The 8,047-nt window shown below is 41.5% G+C and overlaps 1 long non-coding RNA gene across 1 annotated transcript; it reads right to left on the bottom strand.

Annotated features, from left to right (window-relative positions):
* Nucleotides 1-5,345: 5,345 nt before the first annotated feature.
* On the bottom strand, nt 5,346-7,798 carry LOC143104438 (uncharacterized). The gene is made up of 2 exons (XR_012983070.1): nt 7,711-7,798; nt 5,346-5,605 (listed from the first exon to the last, which is right to left on the bottom strand). It is a non-coding gene; the product is annotated as an uncharacterized LOC143104438 (long non-coding RNA).
* Between the last annotated feature and the right edge of the window lie 249 nt (nt 7,799-8,047).

Here is an 8,047-nt window from a genome sequence, read left to right as displayed (position 1 = left end):
GTGTATATATATATACACACACACACACACATATATATATATATATATATATATATATATACACACATACATATACATATACATATATACAGAGAGAGAGAGAGAGAGCAATACAGAACAGGTTGTCGGTCTGAACTGAAGTTAGTGCTGCATGTAAACACACACTTGTCACGCTACTATGGCGATAGAAAAGTGCCATAATGCACTCGAGCGATAAAACATGCATACGGGCGTATTATATTATTTCACACTCGTAGATATTCTCTGCGCGCGCGCAAATACTCTCTGCGCGCACGCACTCAGAGGAAACTGCTCCCCGAGCGAGGAAAAATATGCTGCGAGCGAGGAGGAATCTGACCAGCGCTCACTCGAAAATCACTCAGCTCTCTCGAAGTTGATTTCTGCTCGCGCGAAGTGAATTTCTGCTCTACTTGGGGGCGGTAACCAGGTTTGGTACTAGCTCTGCTGTGATTGGCCGTGTTTGAAGAGTGAAATTTGATTGACAGCCCTCCTCAGTCGAAGAAGACAACCAGAGACGAATCTTCCAGACAGACAACAACGGCATCTGGCAGTGGGCAGAGGTTTCTTCAGGTAAGAATCCCGTGGCTAAAATTTCATCTGAGTATGTTTTTTGAGAAATATGTTAGTGTAGCTTAACTTCAACATTCGTCTTCTTTGTATAGTCTAGAACGTTATTACTTAGCAGCTAGTCTGTAATGTTAACCGCTAGCGACTAGCTTACGTTAACTTTGGTTAAGCTTTAGCTCCATGTCTGGCTGGCTGCTGGCAACAATTAGAAGGTCATTAGGCTAACTGAACTATTGTAAGGTGAACGTGCATATTCTGTTTGTTAAATTAGAGAAAAAAACATTTCTGAGAAATATGTTAGTGTAGCTTAACATCAACATTAGCCGTAGTCTAGAACGTTATTAGTTAGTCTGTAATGTTAACCGTAGCTAACGTTAACTTTAGTTAGCTCCTTGTCTGGCTGGATTAGCCTTATATTAGGTTATTAGGCTAACTGAACTATTGGAGGGTTAACGTGCATATTCTGTTTGTTAAATTAGAAAAAACACATTAATTGATCGTAGGTTTGGTTTGTTCTATGCAAACAAGTACTATTATGTCAGATGCCTATTCTGGAAGGATAGACTATCAGCCTGTAACATTCTGCTTCTTCTCTTCTAGGACATTGAGGAGCCAGACATTGACTGGGATGTTGCCATGGACCACAATGGTGAGGCAGAAGGAGTGATGGTGGTTCCTCACATTGACTGTCCGGTGAGCGAAGAACAAAGGGAAGATGTTTAGGCCCTCCTTGACCAGAGTGACCCGGACATGACCGCTAGGGAATTGTACCTCCTATGCCGTGAATGTTTGAGCCCCTCTTAAAGCCTGTGGTGCAGGTTAAACAACACTTTCAATTAATGGGTACATTAGGCACTCAAGATATGTATATAAAGTTAGATATGTCTCCAAAATGGTGTTAAAGTCCAGTTTTTGTAATTTTTTGTTAGTAACGGTTATTTTTTACGCAATTCGGTGATGACGTCATATGAGGTAGACGTGGTGGAAGCTATCTTTTACAGTCTATGGGTGGAAGCAGAGATAAGAAGGAAAAGAAGGAATCCGACCTGCAGTCATATCCCTGTCCCACCCCATCTCTCTCTCCCACTTACTTACTGTCTCACTATTCACTGTCCTATACAAATAAAGGCAAAAAGCCCAAAAAATATACTATACTATAAATATAAAAAAGATCTTTGGTGGAAGTAGCCTCAGCCTTATAGCAGCTACTAGAACTAGCACTGGCGTCTAACTGGGATGAGCAAGAGGTGGCAAGACCCACAGTTAACATTTATGATGGCCCACAGCCATATAATTTTGAACCGGTTAGACGTGAGAGGGCGAATGGGGAAATACCGAGAGCTGATGGCCATCAAAGAGAAATAAATGCATGGTCAGAGGAGAATCACTGGAGAGTTGGTGAAGTGTCCTGGTGAGTTGCTAGCGCAGCAACGAGCGCTAGAGCTAGTCTATGAATAGCAGTGGGTAGCCTACAATAACAACTTTTTTTACTGTCGAGTGAAAGTCAACGTTTTCTTTATATCTAGTGACAGTGATTATATCGTTGGCTCAGATAAGTAGGCTACCCTAAACTTAGTCAGAAGATCTAGAAATAGAAGGCATATTATGCTAGCTATGTAGCTTGGCCCACCTGTGAACCCCTATGTTTATTTCTAAGCTTTGAGGCTACCTCTTTCTCCGGTGAAAATGTTGTTTGCAAACGTAGTTGACGCCGAGTAGGCTGGTCGTGTCTTCAGTGTGATTATAGTGCTAGTTTTCCCCGTGATTGACATTGTCATTGACACCGTCAGGGTACCGCTTACCGGGAGAGAGTAATAAGCGTGTCTGTGTCGCTGTGTTTGGCAAATTGGCAGGTGTCTGTGTGGGCGGTGTCGTCCCATGGAAACTGTGGTGGAGAGCTTGTGTTTTAGGGAGGTGAGCGCGTTTTGGTCGCCGAGGAGCTCACCCCGCGGCCAGCAAATTACAGCGTCCTGGATTTGAGGCATGCTGCCTGAATCCGTTTGTGCTACACATAGCATACTCACACTCCAGGCAAGATCATGGTCCCCTTCAAGCAAGCACGCACGAGTATGTTCATGGTTTATGTTTACTTTACCAATCTTTTTACACTGAGTTCTTTGAACCAACAGTTATAGGAGAGAGGAGATGTGTTGCATACACAATAAACATGCATAAGACAGGCTTAAAATGACGTCTCCAACCTACTTACAGAGTTTTAAACTGAACAAACTTTCCTACTTATCCCTATGCAATACCGGTACACTGTGTACAGGCAGGCTATACGCTGGGCTTATGGGGTTTTAGGCAGGAGTATAAGGAAGCCTCTACCCTCTTGTGTGGTTTCACCATCAGACAACAATTCCAAAGTGGTGACCAGACCTATCAGGGCTTTCAATGGCCTCGTTTAGATGAAAATGAATAAAAATAATTGTTATGCTTATTCTGTTGTGATCGCTCCATTGCCCTTAAAATGTTAATATAAAGTACACAGAACACATGAATTTTGATTAAAAAAAACAGTTTATTGGCATTGCTTGTAATGGTTACTGAACATTTAAACATTTACTGAACAAGGACAAAGACACAGGTTGGAAGTAAACAAATCTCTATAAAAAAAAATGGTTAGGCACAAAACATACAAGGATACAAGGATACAAGGAAGTTTCTTGTCACATGCATATAGTTACTGGAAGTAAGAAATGCAGTTAAAGTTATGTCTGGTGTCAGCCTATTTGTGCATTAATGGGGGGGGGGGGGGTAAAAAGTGCAGTAGAAGAGGGGTTTAGTAGATTAAGTGGCAAGGGCTGCATAAGAAAGGTGGGGGAGGATTGGGATTGGGGGGGGGGGGCACCAAGGAGCACCCATAAGCAACAGGGGCAAGGGAAAACTCCCTTACCAAGAAAGAAACCTTGGGCAGATCCACGGCTCAAGGGGCTAACCCAACTGCCAGGGGTCTTGGTGTGTGTGTTGGGGGGATGACAGGGGAGATGGGATAGTGTACTGTGTATGTGGGGAGAGGGCAGTGTGCAATATGTGTGTTGGAGAAGCTTCCTCATGAGACAATGTGCTGTGTATGGGGGGGCGGGGGCAGTGTGCTGTAAGTATGTTGGGGATGTGTGTTGGAGAAGCTTCCTGATGAAATAATGTGCTGTGTATATAGGGGAGAGGGGGGAGCAGTGTACTGCAAGTATGGTGAAGGGACTTACTATTGCAAGCAGAGTACTGTATGTATGATGTATGTGAGTGATGACAGTAAAGATGTGTGTGTGGGCGGGAGGGGAGTGGAGCAGTGACTGTGTGTGTGTGTGTGTGGGTAGGTGGGGGCAGTGTGCTGTAAGTATGTAGAGGATGTGTGTTGGAGAAGATCCTGAAGACAATTTGCTGTGTATGTAGGGGAGAGGGGGGGGGGGGGGGGGCAGTGTGCAGCAAGTATGTAGAGGAGGCTTACTGTAGCAAGCAGTGTGCTGTATGTATGTGAGGTAATGACAGTGATGATGTAAGTGTGTGTGTTTTTTGTGTGTGTGTTGGGGATGGGGGTGGGGTGGGGGGGTACACATACAAGGAACACTGATGAAGGGCTAGACGCTAAACGTTTGCACCTTGTTTCTTTGGCCTGCAATAGTGTGGTCTTACCTTAGGGTCAGCTGATGGTTCTCTTTCTCACACACAAACCCATGATATTTCATGCATGCATACATGCAGTGATACATATGCAAAAGCACATCAAGCAGACACACAGTGAGCCCAGACAACACCGCACACAGAGGTTGACAAGGCACAGGTAAAATGATTGGTTAATAATTTCATTGAGCTGCACTTTTTACTCACACAGCCTTTCCTCGCCCCGCCCGCTCTCTCTCGTAACGAGCCCGCTGCTCCTCCTCTGCATGTGCATTTAACAAGATATTCACGGTTGTTGAAGGATTGTTGTTGCCACATAGAAGCACTGCATAGAACACAGTGGGCTAAATTGCTATTAAATCCGCTTAGCATCGTGACCATGCAGCGCAAATTTGTTCAAAACTGCTGCATTAAAGTTAAAGTAAACTCTGCTAAGGTCTTATCACAACATAGTACATTGAGGAGACTAAACTAAGTTAAGTTACAGTATGCAATCAAGCAGTATCTCAAAGCTAATGTTAGAATACTGTTTGGATGTCAAGTTTAGCATGCTTACTTACAGCTGCTTGTATTTCGTTAATCATGCAGGGCTCATTTTATTGACTCTGAATGTTTGCAAAATCCCGATGTAAATGGAAAGGTGTTTTCGAAGACTCAAAAGTGCTTGTCCCAAGGAAGTACGAACCGTTATTTGAACTAACTACGTTATGAATTGCATAAACACATCAGCAGCCTTTTAACTGTTAATGTTAATTGCAAGACGTCTTAAAGTGACAGGCACTCAATTAGACCTATACACTACTGAACTTTATTGAATGCTACCTCTGACTAAGAATGCATTACTTTGCACTTGTATAGTCTTTTATTTTGGAATCTTAAGAGCAATAAACATATATTGCAATGTTAAAGAATTCATGTTTAATTCATTCAGATATGTAAATAAACATGTATAAGTTGCTATTAGCCAATGAATGAGGAGATAATCGATAATCGAATCGAAATCGAATCGGACTGAAAAAATGAATCGTTAGATTAATCGATGCATCGAAAAAATAATCGCTAGATTAATCGTTTAAAAAATAATCGTTTATCCCAGCCCTAGTCAGTAGGTTGAATTGAAGACCCAGATGCAGAAGTAAAAGTGATTTTTTTACTTGTATATCTTGAGCATTACAGGTAACCACTGAATTTGTGAAACTAAAATAACAACAACTAATATGTACTAAGCTAGTACATAGTCAATACATATTAGATCACTTTAAAGACTGACAGATGCAAATGCTGTAAATAAAAGGTAATCAAAGGGGTCTGCTGGTGAACAAAGTCCTTGAAGTCAGAAGCTGCCACTGCTCAATGACTTGTGCCTCATCTGGTAGGATTTCAAAATGTTCCAGATCTGAAAACAGAAATATTGGTATATGTCACATCCTTGAACTTACTGCAAACTATGAACAAGTGCTCACAAATTAAGCTAAAGAAATGCTCCCAATATTTATAATGAACAAACTCACACAACACTTAGCTGAATGGGGACAGGACAGGCATATTCAACTATTGCACATGTCCTGTTTATGCAGGCAATAAGCAAAGCCAAATTTGGTGTATTCAAAGTTCTGTAGAATAACCATTTCTTGTATTTTTGTGTTTTCAGTGGAACAGTGTAAGCTCATATCTACACCCTATTGAGGTAGTTATTAACAGTTAGGCCAAGGTACAGTCAATCAATAGCCAGTCACTGATGCCATATTCTTTAATTATCCAATCTGTATCCAACCAAAACCTTCTGATTTTCTGCATAATACAACTACTTTCCATGTGTGACTTATGAAAAGATGTAATGACAAGTATTGCACAGATGTGCCCTGGACTGCTCACAATAAAAGGCCACTCTAAATGTCTGAAATGCATTCATGTTTGATCAGAATGCTAACCATGTCTGGAATAGACAGCTAGGCCTACTGAATCCAGTAGGTTGCTCCATTTAAATGTATGAAAAATGCAGGCATGAAAACGGGTCAGGGGTGAAAAAGGTGAGAAGGGCGCGCGAAGTGGGAAATGGCCGTTTCATAGCAAAACAGGCGCGAGTGACATTGTTGTCAATAGTGCATAGCTTCCATGGAGTATGAAGTTGCCTAAAACCAGAGATTTATGAAGAAAACAAACTACAAAATGACTAATTTTTACAAAAAAATACTTATTATTTCTTCTTTTTGGCTTGGGCCTAAGTGTGAAGGGGCCCACTTGCGCTGTTTGGCAACATGCTTCAGCCTGGCCCTCCTCTCCTCCTCAGTAATCTACATGAGTTTTCTTTCTTTCTTTGTGCCTGAAGTTATCAGACATTTCTGAAGATTTCATAGGCCTAATGGACACTTCATAGTAGACTATTAGAATAAGTCTGAATATTTGTTGGACCAAACCAGGTAATAAATAAACTTGGGTAGGGTAGACTAGGCCAGTGTTTTTCAACCTTTTTTGTGCCACGGCACACTTTTGACACTTAAAATGTCCCACAGCACACTAACATCCTGTGTGAAGAAAAAATAAACATACCATAGCCTAACATTTCAAATAATACACAGATATGGCCTTATTATGGCTTCTATGCAAGACCTGCTCAATAAAACAAGCGCCCTCTGTTTCATTTGTAGGTGACTATATCTAATTTAATTGTTGTTATGAACTGGATATGTGATGATTCTGTGAATACTGGATATGGGGCCCCCGTTGTACAATGCCTGCATACCACAAATAGTGCAATCATACAATCAATGAGGGCATGTGGTTATAAATTATTTAATGCAACAATTGCTTTTCTGGACCAGTGAGTGACATTTGGGTAATTTTCTGGGGCACACCTGATGATCTCTCACGGCACACTAGTGTGCCCCGGCACAGTGGTTGAAAAACACTGGACTAGGCTTTAATTTGTAAAATTGGTTTGAAATGTTTTAACCTGCAGCTAGGCTACTTACAGATTGTGGCATTGTGCTAGTGTGTCAGGCCACTGAGTGTTTCTTAAAAGACGGCATTACCATGTCAAACACTGTTTTTGTCTCTGAACTTGACAAAACGCACCAGCCCAGTTTAGGAGCATTTAATTCAACTATTTAGTTATTCACATTAGCCTTTGGTATACTGATAAAGTAGCCTATGCCTATTTGCTTCACCATTTGTCGATCTAGATGGCTCAAACTGCACGTATTCTTCATCAAATGAACTCGTTATGTCTATAGTTCTGTCCAATACTTACAACCGGACCCGCGTCACACAGAGCAGGTTGTTTGCGCCATGCCCCTTTTGAGGGGAAAACATTCCCTCAGAACAAGCCAAAGTGAACCGGTAGACATGCCGAAAAGTTGCAGGTGGGTTAGGCTACAGCTTTGCTGGCAAATAAATATTAGCCTAACTAACATACTTTACATCTGAGCCTGTGACTCAACTACACTACATTAAAATTCAAATATGAAGGCAAAAATACAGGAAAACAATTTAGTTACTTACCTGGAGACTCGATGAGATAGGCTACGAGTAAATGTCCGGGTATGACTGAGTGGGGTTGTTGCACCACTTCGTACTCGGGAGACTGAAGGGACATGTTTTTTTATATTAATTGAATTAAGCTTTTGTAGGTATCTTTCACGGTCAACGACCGGCAAAGTGGTTATGTATTGAGTGGTCATATTGATTTGTGGTATTTTTTGTTATTATTTACTCCTGCGATTTCTGTACGAATTACGTTTATTGACCCTAATTTGCGTTGGAGTTAATGAGAGGGGTTGTTTGTTTTATTTTTTACAGTCTATGGTTTTCCCCCCGAAAGGGGCGGGAACGTTTGTCA

This window comes from Alosa pseudoharengus, unplaced genomic scaffold, assembly GCF_046254945.1.
Source record: "Alosa pseudoharengus isolate Yale_2024_CS ecotype anadromous, Long Island Sound unplaced genomic scaffold, YU_APseudo_1.1 YU_APseudo_1.1_scf_5, whole genome shotgun sequence".
Taxonomy (NCBI): Eukaryota; Metazoa; Chordata; class Actinopteri; order Clupeiformes; family Clupeidae; genus Alosa; species Alosa pseudoharengus.
The sequence above is the reverse complement of the archived record's forward strand: the minus strand, read 5'-3'. Positions and strand labels throughout refer to the sequence as shown.